Source organism: Bombina bombina, chromosome 6 (genome assembly GCF_027579735.1).
Source record: "Bombina bombina isolate aBomBom1 chromosome 6, aBomBom1.pri, whole genome shotgun sequence".
In the NCBI taxonomy this organism is placed as follows: domain Eukaryota; kingdom Metazoa; phylum Chordata; class Amphibia; order Anura; family Bombinatoridae; genus Bombina; species Bombina bombina.
In genome coordinates, this window is record NC_069504.1 from 255780763 (window position 1) to 255802078 (window position 21316).

Genomic DNA, 21316 nt, shown 5'->3' on the forward strand with positions numbered 1-21316 from the left:
TTGGCTGATTTGAATAGCCAATAAAATTTTACTTGCTCTCATCCTATTGGCTAATTTAAACAGCCAATAGGATTTGAGTAGCTTTCATCCTATTGGCTGATTTATATTGGAAGAATCAAATCAGCCAATAGGAATTCAAGGGACGCCATCTTTAATCGCGTACCTTGATTTCACTATTCAGTGTACGGTGGAGATCGTACGAAGAGGATCCTCCGCGCTCCATGACTCAACGGTCCCCGGTCTTCAGTTCCAGAGTCGCTAGTCTTCAGCTCCGCGGTCTTCAGCTCTGCTCCGCGCAGGATGTTCCTCAAAGAAGAAAAGGTTGTGCTTGGAAGAAGACTTTACCTCTTGGAACAGGACCTTCTCCGCCGGACTTCAAGAACCGTGTGTACCAACCTGGGGGTTAGACTTAGGATTTTTTAAGGGTTTTTGGGGGATTTGTTTTATTTAGATTAGGGATGGCCAGAAAAAGAGGTAAATGCCCTTTTAAGGGCAATGCCCAAACAAATGTAATTTTAGGGCAATGGGTAGTTTAGGTTTTTTAGTGTTAGGTTATTTTATTTGGTTTTTTTTTTTTTACTGTTACGGGGGCTTTTGTGTATTTTCTTAAAAAAGAGCTGATTATCTTGGGGCAATGCCATGCAAAAAGCCCTTTTAAGGGCTACTGGTAGTTTATTCTTAGAGTAGGGGGTGTTTTTATTTTGGGGTGTCTTTTTTATTTTCATAGGGATTAGGCTTAATTTTGTTAAATGTAGCTTTTTTTTTTTGTAACTTTAGAATGTATTAGTTTAGGCAATATGGGTTTATTTAATGGGGTTGTTAGGTTAGGGGTTGTTAGGTTAGTGTACTGTACTTAGTTATTTAAATAGTTATTTGCGTTGTGGGTTTTGGCGGTTTAAAGGGTTAATAAGTTAAATAGGTTTATTGCGATGTAGGGGTTTTGCGGTTTAGGGGTTCATAGGGTAAATAGGTTTAGTGCGATGTGGGGGTTTTGCGGTTTAGGGGTTAATACTTTGTGTAGGATTTTTTTGTTGTTATATTTTGTGTGGCTGGTGTTTTTTTTTTTTTTTTAATACTTGATGCGGGCGGTTAGTTTTTGTTTTTTTTTTAATACTTGATGCGGACGGTTATTTATTTATTTTTTTAATACTTGATGCGGGCGGTTATTTTTTTTTTTTTTTTTAATACTTGATGCGGACGGTTAGTTTTTTTTTTTTTTAATACTTGATGCGGACGGTTAGTTTTTTTTTTAAAATACGTTAATGTGGGTGATTAGTTGTTGCTTTTGTAATGCTCCGTTTGCCTTCGCTGCATCCCGGTGGATTCCGATTTTTGCTGAATTATTTTGTCCTTGCGCTGCCAACACTCCATTGAGGATGCGTGCGCAACTACCGACAGCGACAGACATTACAGACGCAATTATAGTATAGATTCTCCAGTTTTGCATAACCAACACGCTTATATTAATATACTTTTACCTCTGTAATAACCTTGTATCTAAGCCTCTGCAGACTGCCCCCCTTATTTTAGTTCTTTTAACAGACTTGCATTTTAGTCAATCAGTGCAGACTCATAAATAACTTCATAGGAGTGAGTAAAATGTTATCTATATGGCACACATGAATTAGCGCTGTCTAGAAGTTAAATACTGTCAAAATGCACCTTGAGGCAGCCTTCAAGGGCTTAGAAATTAGCATATGAGCCTACCTAGGTTTAGCTGTCAACAAAGAATACCAAGTGAACAAAGCAAATTTGATGATAAAAGAAAACTGGAAAGTTGTTTAAAACTGCATGTTCTATCTGAATCATGAAAGTTTATTTTTGACTAGACTGTCCCTTTTAAGGTAATTAAATTGATGTCAGCTACCGATTTCCAGATAAGCAACACAATATTTCTCTACTATATGAGGGGAGAGGGGGGGAAGGTGGAGTTTATTACAAAACAATTAATATTTTCCAAACTTTCATATGATAGTAATGATACAATGACTTGTTTTATTACTATTGTTTGTATGTACAACATTGCAGGGTTGTTTTCTGATTTTGTTTTACTTACGCGGACACGATACTCCATACATATGAAAGAGAAGCAGTTACACATGTTAAGATATATTTATCTTTTCATGAAAATAAAGTTAAGTAGAAGCTGTTTTAAAATTAAACTGACAGGTGGTGCCCAATTAAGACTTTACTGCACACTGGCTAATAAGGCATAAAACATTTGTTTATTTAGCACAGTAACATTCGCGTTTAGTTGGAATTAAGGACATATTTGAGCTTCATGCCCCTTTAAATACCACTTATTTAGTAAACCCAATTTGTTTCTTTCATGATTCGGATAGAGCTTGCAATTTTAAGCAACTTTCTAATTTACTCCTGTTATCAATTTTTCTTTGTTTTCTTGCTATCGTTATTTGAAAAGGCAGGAATGAAAGCTTTGGAGCCGGCCTATTTTCTGTTCCGTACCCTGGATAGGGCTTGTTGATTGGTGCCTGCATTTAGCCATCCAATCAGCAAGCGAAACCCAGGTTCTCAACCTAAAATGGGTCAGCTCCAAAGCTTTTATTCCTGCTTTTACAAATAAAGATAGCAAGAGAATGAAAAATAACAATAGAGGTTTATTAGAAAGCTGCTTAAAATTGCATGCTCTTTCTGAATGATGAAAGAAAAAAATTGGGTTTAGTATCTCTTTAATAAAACTTCCCAAAGGTTAGTTCCTCACTGTGTGTTGCAGAGGTGGACATGTGAGTATACAAACCTTTAGCTCACTTCCTGTTAGTGAATTTAATATTGTTTGCAGTGTTTAAAACTTTCACTGTTCAGAGAAATCAAATTTAGAATTTCAGTTCATTATTATTATTCATCATTAATTCTTATAAGGAGAATGTTTTTCAAAACTAAATTGAACACCAGGAAACACCTTTCCTCTCGCTAGAACTAAGGTATAGCGAGTCTCCACATATAAACAGCTAATAGTATTACATTATACCTCAAAAATACATTGATTAGTTTTAAAAATATAAAAATAACTTGTATTAATATATTCAGTGCAGAAAAACGCAGGTCATATCCATTCCACATTTCTAAGTAGAACATTTTCTTTGATTTTTTTTTTTATATGAAAGAATTATTGATCTATTTTTCAAAAGATGTTTTTTTCTCATAAAACCTATATTGTATTAACTGCTTAATAGGCATCAGTTTTTTTATTTTCTAGAATTAATACAGAAGTGGTTATGTTTTGTTATAGCAACATTTGCTTTTTTTATATAAAACAGTAGAAGTATCTGTATAATGCATTTTATCTGCTCCCCACTTCTTCATCCAACCTCTATAGCTCCCCAGTATTGCATATGTAGGTATGTTGTTCTTTTATATTGTGATAATGCATGAGTATATAATTTCTATTTCAGATGAAATTATGTTCATAATTTGTTGATTGGCTCGTTGAGCCTGCAGAGAAACAATATACTGTGAACATCTCTTGGTTTAACCATTTTTATATTATTATTATTATTATTATTATTATTCTGATTAGTCACAATATTTCAGGAATAAATACAGAAAAGAGATAATTGTACAGTTACCTTCCTTGTTCTTATTGAAGGGACATTAAAGCTGGAAAAGAAAATGATCTAATAGAGCATTTCCTCATTGCAATTTCTCTTTTGCTTGCCTTTACCTACGCCACAAAATAGTTAAACTCATAGTTAATGTCATCTCGAGACTAACGATCCAGAGTTGAGCAGAGTCCATTAAACCATCAAGGATGGCATAAATGTGTAGCTGCCAATTACTGTTCAATTGCATATCGGCAGTGACTTGCTGCCCCAGAACTGGGAAGAGTTAACCACATCAGTATAAGCAACATAGTCCAATAAGAAAATGCTCAAATGCAGGGATGACCAACTGGCTGCCCAAGCGCAACATGTGGCCCTCTGCACTACTTTGTGCGACTCCTGGGAAAAATGAGAATTATCAAAGCGTGTTTTAGTTTTTGTGCCCCAAGAATAAGTGGAACTAAAAATAAGTGCATTAGGGATTTGTGGTTGGTGGACAAACAAGGCAACAACAACTAAAAATCCTCTAGAGTGGAGAACAGTGATAGAGGGGCTCTTGTGGCCATTTGTAGGAAATATATTATTTGCATTTTTAGTTGCCCCTCTTATGTCCCTTGTATGTTGTTTACAAAGTTAATCCGGCCTCCAATGTTTTCTGATAACACAGCGCTCAGTTACAATCTACACAATATCACAAGGATTTATAGGCTGTTGTGTCTTTTAGCAGAGTCTGAAACGAGAGTGTGGTGCTCAGTCAGTTTGGATTAAGCCATTGCATATGTGTATAGTAACCAATCACTGTGTTCAGCTCAGGTTCAGCAGTGTGTTGCAGCTCTGGGGCTGACTTAAACCCTGTGTTTAACCCCTTTGTAGGAAGCCTATAGCACAATAAGAAAATACTCTAATGCAGTGCTTTCCAAACTGTGTGTCGTGACACATTAGTGTGTTGACTGCAGTGTGTAGGTGTGTCCCTGCTTCAGCACAATTTTTAATTTAATTTTTTTTTTTAGTTTCCGACTTTCCGCCTGCCTGCTACGCATATTACATGGTTGACACGTGATTGATACCTAGGGGGTCACAGATCATCTTAACCTATTGACGCAGCTCAATGGGAACTGAAACTATTCCCATTGGCGGCTTTGGCGGCACATTGGCTCCTGACTGCATGTGTAGTCAGTGAGTTGGACAGCAGTGTGTTTGCACGCACGGGCAGTGTTAGAGGCTTCCTCTAGGACCACGACCCTCTGAGCTGAAGTCAGAAGTCAAAGTGTTTGTTTGTTTTTTGCAGCTAACTCCCAGTAGTGCATTGCTGCTCCTGCTCTTGATATATGGATAGGAAGGGGAAGCTTAAAAATGCTTGATGATGAAATGCGGGTGTCTTTAATATTCCACCAAATATTCAGAAACTGTGTTCATCCCATCAAACTCATACATTTCATTAAAATAGTAGCTATTGGTGTTATTGAACTTTTTTTTAATTCTTGCACATACTTACATACTGTTACTTGTAAATAAATTTCGTTATTATATAATTTATGTATGTGTCCGTATCTCAAACAAGTTAGTTTAACCTCCTGTTTGCTTGTACAACTGAATTACTGTGTTTCAAAATGATGTAGGTTTAAAAAGTGTGTCACCAACATGAAAAGTTTGGAAAGCTCTGCTCTAATGCATTTAAAGATTTTTTTAATTGCAGCTTTATGTCCCTTTAAATATTCAGTGAGATGTTCTTGGTTGTTACATAAAATATGCAGTGGCCTAGAGACATATTTACTTTTACAGTTTTCTTAGTGCAAAAAAACCTGTTTAAGAAATCTCTTTTAACATAAATTAAACAGTAGCTCTGTTTTTGTATCCAAATTTGTGAGATTATGAAACCAGTAAATGCAAAATATCCTTATGTTCAGGGGCAAAACTACAGGGGGTGCAGAGGTTGCAATTGCGACTGGGCCCCCAATGGTGGGGGCCCAGCTTCAAAAATTTATTTTTTTTAATAAAAAACGTTGACCTGCCACTGCCTGCACTGATATCATGTGAGTGTGACATGATGCTTCACTAGTGTCTCTGACTACAGGGGTTAGTCTTTCTGTTTTACCCATTGGTGTTTATGTGTGTGTGTGTATGTGTATGTATGTGACTGTGTGTATTTATGCATGTATGTATATGTGTGTGTGTATATGTGTGTGTGTATGTATGTATGTGACTGTGTGTGTGTGTATGTGTGTGTATGTATGTATGTGACTGTGTGTGTATTTATGCATGTATGTGTGTGTATGTGTATATGTATGTGACTGTGTGTGTGTATTTATGCATGCATGTGTGTGTATGTGTGTGTGTATTTATGCATGTATGTGTGTGTATGTGTGTATGTATGTGACTGTGTGTGTGTATTTATGCATGTATGTGTGTGTATGTGTGTATGTATGTTACTGTGTGTGTGTATTTATGCATGTATGTGTGTGTATGTGTGTATGTGTGTATGTATGTGACTGTGTGTGTGTATTTATGAATATATGTGTGTGTATGTATGTTTGTGGAACCAGCAAATTACAGACCTTGTTATTAAAGCATGGGGGGAGGGAGTAAACAGTGTCACTATAGAGTACCACTATATACAGTACGGGGGGGCTGGACTATATCACAAACTACTGTGGTCACTTTATAAAGTACTGGGGCGGGTAGGGTCAGGCCAGCCATCTCACCGGCAGATTACAGACTGTGTCACTGACTCACTATATACAGTACTGGTGGGTTAAACAGTGTCACTATATACAGTAATAAGGGGTCAGACCATCTCACAGACTGTGGGCACAGGTTACCTCCTTTTGCAGACATGTAATCTGATTCACATTTTTTTTCTGTGTTAAATGTTAAAAAAAAAGATATGTATCAAATTCACTTTTTTTTGGGGGGGGGGGGAGGCCTTCTTAGATTCTTGCACCTGGGCCCTGTGGTTTCTAGTTACGTCTCTGATTATGTTTGAATCAAGAAGTTATACATAACCATTATAGGATAATAAGGTTATTTGTAAGATTTGTTTTTAGTGTTATGCACACTCATTTATTTTAGATATGAATATGGGACAAAACCACGCATATAACTCTAAAAATATGCACTTTTCTTTCATAATTCAGATAGAGCATGCAATTTTAAGCAACTTTCAAATTTACTGCTATTATCAATTTGCTTCATTCTCTTGGTATCTTTATTTGAAAAAGCAAGAATGTAAACTTATGACCAAGCCCGCCGTTGGTTCAGCACCTGGGTAGCGCTAAATGTAGCCACCAATCAGCAAGTGCTACCCATGGTGCTGAACCAAGAATGGGCCGGCTCGTAAGCTTATATTCTTACTTTTTCAAATAAAGATACCAAGAGAATGAAGAAAAATAGATTATAGCAGTAAATTAGAAAGTTGCTTAAAATGGTATGCGCTATCTGAATCATGTCCCTTTAAGATGTCTTAACGATGATGGTGAATCATGTACAGATGCACCTAAATGTGCAATCTAAATGCTAAGACTTCTAAAGCTTCATTCTCATTTAGGCGAGGTAACATGGACATGAATTATTTTTTATTACATTTTAATGGAACCATCAGGAGTTTAAAACATCTGCAGTATATTTGTTTTTCAATGCTTTTTAGATATAAACTGTGACAATTATTAAATAAAAAACCTACCTGAAATATTCAGTCTTCTATTTTACTTGTGTAAATTGTACAATAAATGTAATAGCTTTTTTTTTCCTCTTTGTATTGGAACCTATTTTATATTTATACTTAGGCTTATTTGCAGGAAAACATAAAGCAAACTGTTCAGGTGGAATGAAGCTATAGGAAACAAACAAAGCTTTACCTTAGAGACACTGCACTCTATGATTATCTGTTACCATACAAGATGGTGTCTCTGTAAATCAAATGTAACATTTATTATGAGTCCAGCAAATGACATCTCCTGCAGTGACCAGATCTCTAGAAATGACAAAACTCTTATAGAAATTGTGCACTGACCGATCTGATCAGACTAGAGTTTCTCCTGCACAGAATGACTGTAAAGCACTTACATAATTCAATCTGTTCTGTCCATACGGTTACTATGTAATAGAGGGGTAATCATAGAGACATGGGCCTAGGCTCCTAGCCTTTGTTTTTCCCCATTTGATGGATTAGAAACAAAGGGGTCGATTTATCAAAGGCTTCGCAAGCTTTTCGACCCCATACAACTGCAGGTTATCACAAGAGAACCTGCACGCCGTATTTAACAAGCAGTGGTCATTAGACCGCTGCTTTCCTAACCTTTTGCCATCTCTAAAGTGGCGAATTTCAGTCCCTTCGGTATAGTCCAACAGGGGAGATTGACAGCTTCTGCCTGCACCGCACGTGATAGGCTGTATGCGGGCAGGGAGCAGGATTGCACATGAGTGCAAAATTACGCTCGTGTGCAATGCTGAATTCCGCCAGGGGAATTCAGCTCGCCTGAGGCGAGCTGCGGCGGACAGGGGCACGTATGTGCAGCCCTGTCCGCCTACTCTTGATAAATCCCCTCCATAATAAAAAAATAACAGCAACCTAAAGGTTTCTCTCAAATCAAGGTTGCATGTCAGTACAAAGGGTAATCAGCATTCATGATTCTGTATTAAAAACGTTGTTTCTTTACATTCCCCTCATGAATTTAAAGGACCAGTAAATACAGTAGATTTTGCATAATCAACAAATACATGATAGCAACACAATGAAATAGAACTTAGTCTGAACTTCAAATGAGTAATAGATTTTTTTCTAAAAAATGTCAGTTATGACTTTTTCCACTCCCCCTGTATCGTGTAACTGCTATCAGCCAATCACAAATGCATATACGTATATTCTGTGTATTCCTGCACATGCTCAGTAGGAGCCGTTGAGTCAAAAAGTGTAAATATAAAAAGAAAGTGCACATTTTGATAATGGAAGTAAATCGGAAAGTTGCTTAAAATTGCATGTTCAATCTGAATCATGAAAGTTTAATTTTGACTTGAGTGTCCCTTTAAGGGAGAAAAGTGGTTGGGAACAATTTGCAACATGCATCTGACAATTTTTGTATGTTTAGTTACTCCATTTTATAAAGCACTTAAAGGGACATGAAACCCCACATTTTTCAGACAGAATACAATTTTAAACAGCATTCCAAATTACTTCTATTATCTAATTTGCTTAATTCTTTAGATATCCTTTGTTAAAGAAATAGCAATGCACATGGGTGAACAAATCACAGGAGGCATCTATGTGCAGCCACCAATCAGCAGCTACTGAGCCTATTTAGATATGCTTTTGAACAAATTATATCGAGAATTAAGCAAATTAGATAATAGAAGTAAATTGGAAAGTTGTTTAAAACTACATGTTCTTTCTTAATCATGAAATAAAAAAATTGTGTTTCATGTCCCTTTAAAGGGACACTCTATCAAAATGAAACTTTCATGATTTAGATAGAGCTGGTAATTTTGAACAACTTGCCAATTTACTTCCATTAATACAATGTGCACAGTCATTTTATATTTACAATGTTTGAGTCACCAGCTCCTACTGAGCATGTGCAACAATTCACAAAGTAAAAAAAAATATAAGTATATGCATTTGTGATTGGCTGAATGCTGTCACATGATACAGGGGGAGTGGAAATAGACATAACTTTGAAAAGTGTTAGAATAAAATCTATTACTAATTTGAAGTTAAAGGGATACTGAAGCCAATTTTTTTCTTTCACGATTCAGAAAGAGCATTGAATTTTATGCAACTTTCTAATTTACTCCTATTATCAATTTTTCTTCGTTCTCTTGGTATCTTTATTTGAAAAAGCAGGAATGCAAGCTTACAAGCCGGCCCATCTTTGGTTCAGCCCCTGGGTAGCGCTTGTTGATTGTTGGCTAAATGCAACCTTCAATCAGCAAGTGCTACCCAGGGTGCTTAACCAAAAATGGGCCGGCTCATAAGCTTACTTTCTTGCTTTTTCAAATACAGACACCAAGAGAACACAGACAAATTGATAATAGGAGTAAATTAGAAAGTTGCTTAAAATTGCATGCTCTCTCTGAATCATGAAATAAAAAGAATTTGGTTCAGTGTCCCTTTAAGACTAAGGGGCCGATTTACCATACTGCAAATGCAGCAGTTTCCACACAAACTTTCAGGCGTGCCGGAAACAAAGGTTAAGAAGCAGTGGTCGTAAGACTGCTGCTTCTTAACTCTTCCGCCACCTCAGAGGTGGCGGATAGCAATCATCCCGATCGGATTCAATCAGGATGATTGACACCCCCTGCTAGCGGCCGATTGGCCGCGAATGTGCAGGGGGCGGCATTGCACAAGCATTTCACACGAAATTCTTGTGCAATGCTAAATGCAGACAGTGTATGCTTTCAGCATTTATCGATGTAAGACGGATGTGATCCGCTACAGCGGATCATGTCCACCCGCACATTGATAAATCGGCCCCTAAGTGCTATAGCATTGTCTTTTTATCATGCATTTGTTGATTATGCAAATCTACTGTATTTAATGGTCCTTTAAAGGCTCGGGCAAGCAGCAGATGTAGATTTCTTCTGATGTGTCTTGTTAACATAGCTTTTCTTTAGTCATTACAGACATATGAGATGTTTAGTACAGGTAGAGGTCTCAAAAGGAAAAGCAAATGAATGACGAGTATGTCCGTTGGTAGCGGCATTCTATTTTCAACACCAGATATATTAATGTTAAAGTGCATTACACAAATATCTGTGCAAATCCAGATGTTTGTGCCTAGCACTAACACTAATGTATCCAGCGCTGAAAACAGCCAAATGCTGCTGCCAGCAGATCTATTCGGCATTCGTTTGTCAAACTAATATCCAAACTAAAAATAATGCACATACCTAGTTTGTTTAATGATTTTAAAAAAGATTACTTTATGTATCCTGTTATAGGGGGTTTTGTAGGAAGTATTAATTTGATTTAATATATATATAAAATATTAAAAAAATATTACCAAATAATTTCATCCTTCCCACTGTGCTTTCCATACCACTTTGCCTTATGCTTTATAAAACTGCCTCGCACTATAGAAAAGATCTGCCACTCAGTCCCTCTATGTGTCAACAATGTATGAGATGACACAGAATATGGTGACATCATCAACCTAATGGGCATTGGGACACTCCCTACAATAGTTGATATAATGTTTTGATATTACTACTGTAATGACACTGATAGTGGGAAGGATGGAACGCTTGGCCAATAGTTTTACAAAAAACATTAGTAGCACCCTATGACAATTTCATCAAGCATGTTATGTTTTAATGTATTTCAACTTTTTCTTTTTATTCTACACATGTTTAAAATTATTTAATAGATTAACAAGTTTGCTTGAGATTTGCCTGTTTAGCAGTTAAAATCAATTGGCTGTAAAATCAGTGGTAGAGGGAAAACTACTACTTACAAAATTTGTGAAGAGATCAATTGTAGGTGAAAACCTACTAAGTAGAACAAATAGGTTTGCCAAGTGTCCAGTATTCACCCAGTTAGGTGTTTTATCAGGCTGTCCAGTAAAATCTTCAAGAAAATACTGGACATTTAAACAGCTAGGCCTAGATTTAGAGTTTGGCGACAGCCGTGAAAACCAGCGTTAGAGGCTCCTAACGCTGGTTTTAGGCTACCGCCGGTATTTGGAGTCAGTCAGGAAAGGGTCTAACGCTCACTTTTCAGCCGCGACTTTTCCATACCGCAGATCCCCTTACGTCAATTGCGTATCCTATCTTTTCAATGGGATCTTTCTAACTCTGGTATTTAGAGTCGTGGCTGAAGTGAGCGTTAGAAATCTAACGACAAAACTCCAGCCGCAGAAAAAAGTCAGTAGTTAAGAGCTTTCTGGGCTAACGCCGGTTCATAAAGCTCTTAACTACTGTGCTCTAAAGTACACTAACACCCATAAACTACCTATGTACCCCTAAACCGAGGTCCCCCCACATCGCCGCCACTCGATTAAATATTTTTAACCCCTAATCTGCCGACCGCCACCTACGTTATACTTATGTACCCCTAATCTGCTGCCCCTAACACCGCCGACCCCTATATTATATTTATTAACCCCTAACCTGCCCCCCACAACGTCGCCGCCAGCTACCTACAATAATTAACCCCTAATCTGCCGACCGCCACCTACGTTATACTTATGTACCCCTAATCTGCTGCCCCTAACACCGCCGACCCCTATATTATATTTATTAACCCCTAATCTGCCCCCCTCAACGTCGCCTCCACCTGCCTACACTTATTAACCCCTAATCTGCCGAGCGGACCGCACCGCTACTATAATAAAGTTATTAACCCCTAACCCGCCTCACTCCCGCCTCAATAACCCTATAATAAATAGTATTAACCCCTAATCTGCCCTCCCTAACATCGCCGACACCTAACTTCAATTATTAACCCCTAATCTGCCGACCGAATCTCGCCGCTACTGTAATAAATGGATTAACCCCTAAAGCTAAGTCTAACTCTAACACTAACACCCCCCTTAGTTAAATATAATTTAAATCTAACGAAATAAATTAACTCTTATTAAATAAATTATTCCTATTTAAATCTAAATACTTACCTGTAAAATAAACCCTAATATAGCTACAATATAAATTATAATTATATTATAGCTATTTTAGGATTTATATTTATTTTACAGGTAACTTTGTATTTATTTTAACCAGGTACAATAGCTATTAAATAGTTAAGAACTATTTAATAGCTAAAATAGTTAAAATAATTACAAATTTACCTGTAAAATAAATCCTAACCTAAGTTACAATTAAACCTAACACTACACTATCAATAAATAAATTAAATAAAATACCTACAATTACCTACAATTAAACCTAACACTACACTATCAATACATTAATTAAATACAATATCTACAAATAAATACAATTAAATAAACTAACTAAAGTTCAAAAAATAAAAAAGAACTAAGTTACAAAAAATAAAAAAATATTTACAAACATCAGAAAAATATTACAACAATTTTAAACTAATTACACCTACTCTAAGCCCCCTAATAAAATAACAAAGCCCCCCAAAATAAAAAAATGCCCTACCCTATTCTAAATTACAAAAGTTCAAAGCTCTTTTACCTTACCAGCCCTGAACAGGGCCCTTTGCGGGGCATGCCCCAAGAAATTCAGCTCTTTTGCCTGTAAAAAAACACATACAATACCCCCCTCAACATTACAACCCACCACCCACATACCCCTAACCTAAGCCCCTGAAGATCTTCCTACCTTGTCTTCACCTCACCGGGTATCACACCGATCCGTCCTGGCTCCGATATCTTCATCCAACCCAAGCGGGGGCTAGACATCCATCATCCGACGGCTGAAGAAGTCCAGAAGAGGGTCCAAAGTCTTCATCCTATCCGGGAAGAAGAGTAGATCCAGACCGGCAACCATCTTCTTCCAAGCGGCATCTTCTATCTTCATCCGATGAGCAGTGGCGTCACTAGGGGGGGGCGGGCCGCACCCGGGTGACACCCTCCAGGGGGTGACACAAAAAAAAAAAAAAAAATTTTTTTTTTTTTTTTTTAATTTTATTGAAATTCACAGAAATACAATGTTGAGATGCATAGATTTTTTTATTAGAGGCTGGTATTTGTGAACATTAGTGGGACTGGGGAAGTTGTAGACACACAATTTTTTTGCCCCTTGAGCCAGTGCTGCAATTTCAACAAATAGTTTTCCCGGCTGCTTTTGCTTGTTTGTACTTTGCTCCTCCCCTGCCCAATTTCACTATGAATGTTGTGGGTGTGCCGTGGGGCTTGCAAAGTTGCGCTGCTAGCCTAAACCTGCCTGCCTATCTGTGCTCACTGCTCAGTGACATGCGGCCCAGGGCTGTGCACTGACAGACTTGGAACAGAGTCAGAGAGCAGCATTTTCATAGTTTGTGCACCTAAACCTTTTCTTCAGTGATTTATTTTAGAGTGCTCTGTTTATCTTTCATTTGATGTTCTGCTGAGCCAGGGAGCAGCTCTAGGCATGAGCTTCCTAATGAATGCAGTGCAGTTTACATATTTTGTATGTGTGTGTCTGAGTTTTTGTGTCTCAGTGTTTTTGTGTGTGTGTTTTTGTGTGTGTGTCTGAGTGTGTTTCCGAGTGTTTGTGTGTGCATCTGAGTATGTGTTTAAGTGTGTCTGAGTGTTTGTATGTGTGTTTGCCTGTGTTTTTGTGTGTGTCTGCTTTCTGGGGGGGGGGGGGTGACACCATGACTTACCGCACCGGGTGACACCAACCCTAGTGACGCCACTGCCGATGAGGACCGGCTCCATCGTGAAGACCTCCAGCGCGGACCCATCTTCTTCCGACGACGTCCAACTGAAAAATGAAAAATAGTTCTTAACTATTTAATAGCTATTGTACCTGGTTAAAATAAATACAAAGTTACCTGTAAAATAAATATAAATCCTAAAATAGCTATAATATAATTATAATTTATATTGTAGCTATATTAGGATTTATTTTACAGGTAAGTATTTAGCTTTAAATAGGAATAATTTATTTAATAAGAGTTAATTAATTTCGTTAGATTTAAATTATATTTAACTTAGTGGGGTGTTAGTGTTAGGGTTAGACTTAGCTTTAGGGGTTAATACATTTATTAGAATAGCGGTGAGCTCCAGTCGGCAGATTAGGGGTTAATGTTTGAAGTTAGGTGTCGGCGATGTTAGGGAGGGCAGATTAGGGGTTAATACTATTTATTATAGGGTTAGTGAGGCGGATTAGGGGTTAATAACTTTATTATAATAGCGGTGCGGTCCGCTCGGCAGATTAGGGGTTAATAAGTGTAGGCAGGTGGAGGCGACATTGTGGGGGCAGATTAGGGGTTAATAAATATAATATAGGGGTCGGCGGTGTTAGGGGCAGCAGATTAGGGGTACATAGGGATAATGTAAGTAGCGGCGGTTTACGGAGCGGCAGATTAGGGGTTAATAATAATTTGCAGGGGTCAGCGATAGCGGGGCGGCAGATTAGGGGTTAATAAGTGTAAGTTTAGGGGTGTTTAGACTTGGGGTACATGTTAGAGTGTTAGGTGCAGACGTAGGAAGTGTTTCCCCATAGGAAACAATGGGGCTGCGTTAGGAGCTGAACGCGGCTTTTTTGCAGGTGTTAGGTTTTTTTTCAGCTCAAACAGCCCCATTGTTTTCTATGGGTGAATCGTGCACGAGCACGTTTTTGAAGCTGGCCGCGTCCGTAAGCAACTCTGGTATCGAGAGTTGCAGTGGCGGTAAATATGCCTGTACGCTCCCTTTTTGGAGCCTAACGCAGCCATTCTGTGAACTCTCAATACCAGAGGTATTTAAAAGGTGCGGCCAGAAAAAGCCAGCGTTAGCTACGCGGGTCGTTACCGACAAAACTCTAAATCTAGGCCTTAGTTTTTAAAGACCATGAGTGTAAATGTATAATGCTTTCTATGCCTCAATCCATTACAAATACGGACAGAAAAAATTGACGGACAGTCAAGTTGGTCAAATCTCTACTGTTTACATGTTACTAGCAGCAAAATAGATACAATTATTTTATAGTATGGTATTGGCAGCAAAGGAGTAAAATTACTGTCTAGTGTCTAGTTGGGAAAAAATATACAAGGTAGGATAAAGAGTAGGGTCTAAGGTGAAGCTTTAGGTGGGGGTGGGGCACCAAGGGTTTTTTGACCCCACAGACCTTTAGATTGTCCAGTAATCTTATGGAGGACACCCTAAGAACAAGGTATTTGTAATTGTGATGGTTGCTCACATATTCTCAGTAGTAAAAAAAACCCATAAGATTTTTTTAAACATTACATTAGACATTACAGTAGTGCATACATTTTAATGCATTATTCAATGCACATATAAAGACTGCAGTACAGATAAGCAAATAAAATATGTATTATTCATTCATGCGTATGTTAAAGTAAGTCTACATTGTACTTGCTGCTAAACTGTGCAGCTTTCCTTTCTAGTCAGTGGGTGCTACAACCAATAAAGCCTGTTGGATCAGTTCTGGGATACAGAGCATATATGTTAATAAGTGCCTTTGTACAATTAGAGGTGTGGATCTTACGTTCTTATAAGCACATGGATACCAAACGTATACATTTTCTTAACCCCTCTGGCAAGCACACAGATTTACAGTTAGGGACCATAGGTTGAAGCTACTATGCAGACCTTATCTATAGTACTATAAATGGAAAACACACAAACACATATACACTATATATATATATATATATATATATATAGAGAGAGAGAGAGATAGATAGATAGATAGATAGATAGATAGATAGATGATAGATAGATAGATAGATAGATAGATAGATAGATAAACAAACTGTAGAAATGCAAGTCTGTACAATTACACTGCAAAAAAAAGATGATTGGACCTTATGTTGCATTAATTAATGAATTAATGCATTAAGATATGACGAAAAATACCTTAAAAGCAAAAGGGATAACAGTGCTATTAGTCACAGAATTATATATAGACAAATCAGGTCAGACAAGATTAACTGGCTGCCTTGACCTTTTTGTTTTGTTGCCAGGTTTCTAAGGCAATAGTAGGTTTTATGCTATACTGTTGTACTCTGTATTGTTATGGCTACGCATCATGATGGACATACTAATGTGCAGTATTTAGTTTATTGGGGGTATTTTTTGTGCCACTCTTGGGTATTTTGATAATGAAATTTAGTGCCTTACAAATGTTTCATGGTCTGCTTGTAAAGTGTGTGTGTGTATGTTAGGCTTTAAATAATATTGTTTGATCTCTATGTGAAGGGCATTAGTCAAGTATCTGGAAAAGGCCATGGAGGGCTATATATGTATATTTATTTCATCAGATGGTGAGAGTCTATGAGACAACAAATGTGGGAATTACACTCCAGTTCACAAGTAGGAGGCAAAATACCCCAACATAGCAGAGCTTAAATCGCTCCCACTTATCCTGAATCCTCAGTCTTTTTTTTTCTTCCAAAATGGAGTGGGGTGAATTCTGATGAATGCTGATCTACTTGTCATTGATCATGTTCTGTAACCGGTCTGCGTCCCATTCCTCCCTCATAGTGCCTATGAAGGACAGATGAAAAATATTTTCCCAGTGTGCAAATGTCACAGGCCTTCCAGGTGAAATGTGGATTTATTTGCCAGTCCCCTGGTCTACAGGGAGCTGCTCCACATGTGATCCACAACCCCCTGAGTTGTAGAATGATGTTGTTTGTGAGTTCCTTTGCATCTTGCATCATACTTCTTAGAATAGGCCTAACAGTCGCCTGCAGCTGATGTAAGCACAGTGGATGAAGGTGCTGACAATGCACCTTCATATCCCATATAGTCTGGAGATGTATATTATACACCACACAATTTCTATAGCAGTTTTAAAACACTTTTTGGCACTTTTATAACTTTGGTTAAAATGAGGTCACTGTTTCTTTAAATTTAGCGAGGCCTGCTTTAGTGCTTTCCAGGTATAATAGAGGCTTTAACACAGCATTATTTACTCACCTGCACTAAAATCTTGGATTTTAACATTGGTTTTGGTTTTAGCACTTGGTGGTAGCACCATTTTGCTATGGGTTAACCTGTCTATTTCTTTTCCTGGTGAATAAATTATTTAACCCTTATTTTCAACGCTTTTAGCATACCTCATTGTATTCCCTTTCATGGATTATTGGGTTTTACATTGTGCCACTTCTATCTATTGCTTCCCTTAAGGGTTAATAATATGTGTGCCTCCTTATGCTTATATGCTTTAGTCTATCACTGATACTTAAAGGGACATAATACTCATATGCTAAATCACTTGAAAGTGATGCAGCATAACTGTAAAAATCCGACATGAAAATATCACCTGAACAACTCTATTTTAAAAAGGAAAATATTTTACCTCAACATTTCTTAAGCTCACTAAAGAAAGTGTTCTGTGAACAGTTAGAGCTGCTGTAAAGCTGCAAATTAACCCCTCATTGCTTTGCGGTGATCTCATGAGTTTTCACTTAAATCTCAGGATTTCACTGTAAACGTCTTTAAACTGAATAGGAAACAAGTCCTGGGATTAGCATTCTTTACAGTGGGATGTGAATACTTAGGAAATTGTAAGGTAAATATCTTCCTTTTTCACATAGAAATGTTCAGGTGATATTTTCTAGTCAGCTTTTTACAGCTATGCTGCATCACTTTCAAATGCTTTAACATTTGGGTACCATGTCCCTTTAAGATACTACCCTTACTTATTCCTCTGTATTTTACTATGGAGCAAGTTGGTGCAGCTCAAATCTCTGGACCATCAGCTGATCTTTTAGAAGGGAGATCCATTGATAATTTAACAACTTCCAACTTGTGTTTGCTTTATAAGGATTTTCAGATGTGTCACACTGCTCATCTGTGTACCTAATGTGCTGGGTCTGTGTTTATCTCTAGATAAGGTTTTGCTGTGCTACCCTTATAATAGAGTAGCCAAGGGCTTATGGCCCACTATGACTGCAACCAGTGAAGATCTTCAGAACTATCTCCAGAATTTAAGGAATATATTCTCTCTGCCGAATCATTGGCTTTTGCGCCTTCAGCAGTTATACCCAGATGAATGCAAGAGATGGAAGGTGATCTTTCTCTGGCTTTTGTCTCACCACAATCCTTCTAAATTCCCTATAGATAAAGTGGTACTTATGAATCCGAAGATTCCTCTTCTTAAGACAGAGTTTCTGAACCCAGGACCCCCCAATGGGGCTAAGGATGTGTCCTTTAATTTCAGGCTTGAGCATATTCATGCCCTATTACAGGAGGTTTTTATTGCTTTAGAAGTAGAGGATTTTCCTGCAGCCAGTTAACAAAATAGCTATCTACTTTTCCTGTGCCTGATTTGATTTGTGTTCTAATTTCAAAGGAATTGAAAAAGCTAGGTGTTGCTTTTATTCTGTCTGCTAAGTTCAAAATTAATGTTCCCTCTTTCTTCTGCAAATACAAAGGTATGGGAAACTCTTGCTAAGTTGAATGATGCAGCTATATCTACTCTTGTTAGTGAACTAATATTACTTTGGAGGATAGCACCTTTTTTAAGGATCCCCTGGATAGACTGTACTTTCATGTTTCAGGCTTTATATTTAGGCCTGCTGTCAGTGTTGTCTGTGTAGCTTCTGCTACTGCGATCGGGTGTGACAACCTTTCAGAACTACTTTCTGGAAAAACTATTCTTGAAGAGCTCCAGGATCACTTGAATCTCCTGAGAACTGCAAACAGCTTTATTTTTATGATGCATCTGTGGAAATGATTTGCAATAATGCAAACAATGCTGCTTTGGCTGTTTTGGCAAGGCAAGCTTTATGGCTCAAGTCTCGGTATGCTTACCTGGTCTCTAAATGCAGGCTATTTCTTCCATTTCAGGGTAAAAATCCTGTTTGGGCCAGGACTGGATGCTATTATTGTCACAGTCATTGAGGGTAAATTAGCATTTTTGCCTAAGGTAAAGCTTAGATCTGCGGGATGTTTTAATTTCTTTCAGCAATCTATGAATCAAAAAGTTTCTTTATCTGCCCAGAGATCAGGTTTTCCCAAATCTGTAAGTCCAACCCTTTAAATCTAAAGGCAAGCAGACCAAGAAATCCCCTGCAGCCTCCAAGTCGGCATGAAGGTGTGGAAGGATCTTTTAAACTATGGGAGTTGTAGTTTCACATTTGTCAGGGATTTTATTCCAATCTACTTATAGTACCAAAAAAAGAAGGTACTTTTGGGCCCATCTTAGATCTCAAAACCATGAACAAATTCATGAAAGTTACCACTTTGAAGATGGAGACAATTTGCTCTTTACTTCCTTTAGTACAGGAGGGTCAGTTTATGTCTACCATAGTGCTTATTTATATATCCCCATTCACAAGGTTAATGTCAGGTTCCTGAGATTTACTTTCTTAAACATGATCAGTTTGAGGTGCTTCCCTTTGATCTGTTAACTGCACCTAGAGTATTTACCAGGGTTCTACAAGCATTGTTGACTGTGGTTCCAGCTTAAGGAACATCTGTAGTTCCTTATTTGTATAATATTTTAATCCAGACATCCTCTTTTCATCTGGCTGTATCTCACAGTTGAAAAATCAATGCTCTAGAGAGCACCTTAACTCCTCAGATCTGTGTGTCTTTTCTGGAGTTCATAATTGATTCAGTGACTATGTGTCTGACAGACCAGTTGCAACAGGCCTATGCTCAACTTCAACTCATTCTTTTTCCATCTGTTACTCAGTGCATGTAAATTGCTGCCTCAGATGCAGTTCCATTTGACAGACAAATCTTCAGTTTCTCCAATTACAAATTATACATTAGTGGAATGAGGACCATGAGGACCTGTCTAAGAGAATACTATTAGATCACAAGATAGGACAGTTGCTAAATTGGTGGCAGACTAACTAATCCCTTGCAGAAGGGTCTTTTATTTTGTCTATGTGGGTGTTGATTATTACAGGTGCCAGCTTGCAAGTGTGGGGTGCAATCTGGGGGTCTCAGAGAGCCTAGGGATTGTGGTCTCTTCAAGAGGCGAGTTTATCAATAAACATTCTGGAGCTACACAAAATCTCCAGGGCTCTCCAGAGTTAGCCTGACCTCAGGCAGGAACCTTTTCTAATATTCCTGTGAAACAATGTCACAGCAGTGGTTTGCCTCAATCACCAAGGCAGAATCATAAGCTGCCCCGATATTATGCCAGGTCTCTTAGAAGGATCTAATATATGCCCTTTTAGTTCCCTGGTCGTTAAACGTGATTTAAATCTTTCCTCCATTTGTGTTGCTATCCAGGGTGATAGCCAGAATTAAACAAGTTTCAGCCATTCTGATTGCTCCAGCATAGCCTCACAGGTTTTTGTTTGTAGATCTAATTCAAATGTCCTTGTGCCAGTCTTGGTTTCCTATCAGAAAGGATCTTCTTTCTCAAGGGCCTTTTTTTCCATCAGGATCTCAAAACTAAATTTGACGGCCTGGTGATTAGGTACTTATGGGCCGATTTACCAATCCCTGTATCAGCCCCAATGCCTCTGTTTCCGCGTGAGCCTTCAGGCTTCCCGGAAACAGGAGTTAAGAAGCAGCGGTATTAAGACCGCTGCTCCTTTACTCGTACGCCGCCTCTGAGGCAGCAGACAGCAATCCACCCAATCGCATATGATCGGTTTAATTGACACCCCCGGCTAGCAGCCGATTGGTCGCAAATCTGCAGGAAGCAGCATTGCACAAGCAGTTCACCAGAACTACTTGTGCAATGATAAATGCCAACAGCGTATGCTGTCGACATTTATCGATGTCTGGCGTATATGATCGCTACAACGGATCATGTCCGCCAGACACATGATAAATCGGCCCCTAGTGCTGTTTCACAGAGGATTATCTGATAAGGTTATTGATACCTTGGTTCTGGCCAGGAAGTCTGTCACCAGCTGTATTTATCATATGGTTTGGTAAACTTTTTTATCCTGGTGTGCTCACAACAGATACTGTTAGTGTTCTTGAGTTCATCCAGGATGGTTTGTAAAAAACGCTTGTCAGCTAGTTATTTTAAGAGTCCGATTTTGACCCTATCCATCTTATTTTATAAGAGGATTGCTAAAATGAATGATATCTAGACCTCTGTTCATACCCTTATCAGAATTCGAACTGTTTTTCATCATTTCTTCTTCATGGAATCTTAATCTGGTTTTGAAGGCTCTTTAAGCACCTACTTTTGAACCTATGCGTGGTTTTATCGTGGAAGGTTATTTT

The 21316-nt window shown here is 38.1% G+C and overlaps 1 protein-coding gene across 1 annotated transcript in view; it reads left to right on the forward strand.

Annotated features, from left to right (window-relative positions):
- PTPRR (protein tyrosine phosphatase receptor type R) overlaps positions 1 to 21316 on the forward strand; it is a 524127-nt gene that overhangs the window by 208891 nt on the left and 293920 nt on the right. The gene's annotated exons all lie outside the window — the stretch shown is intronic.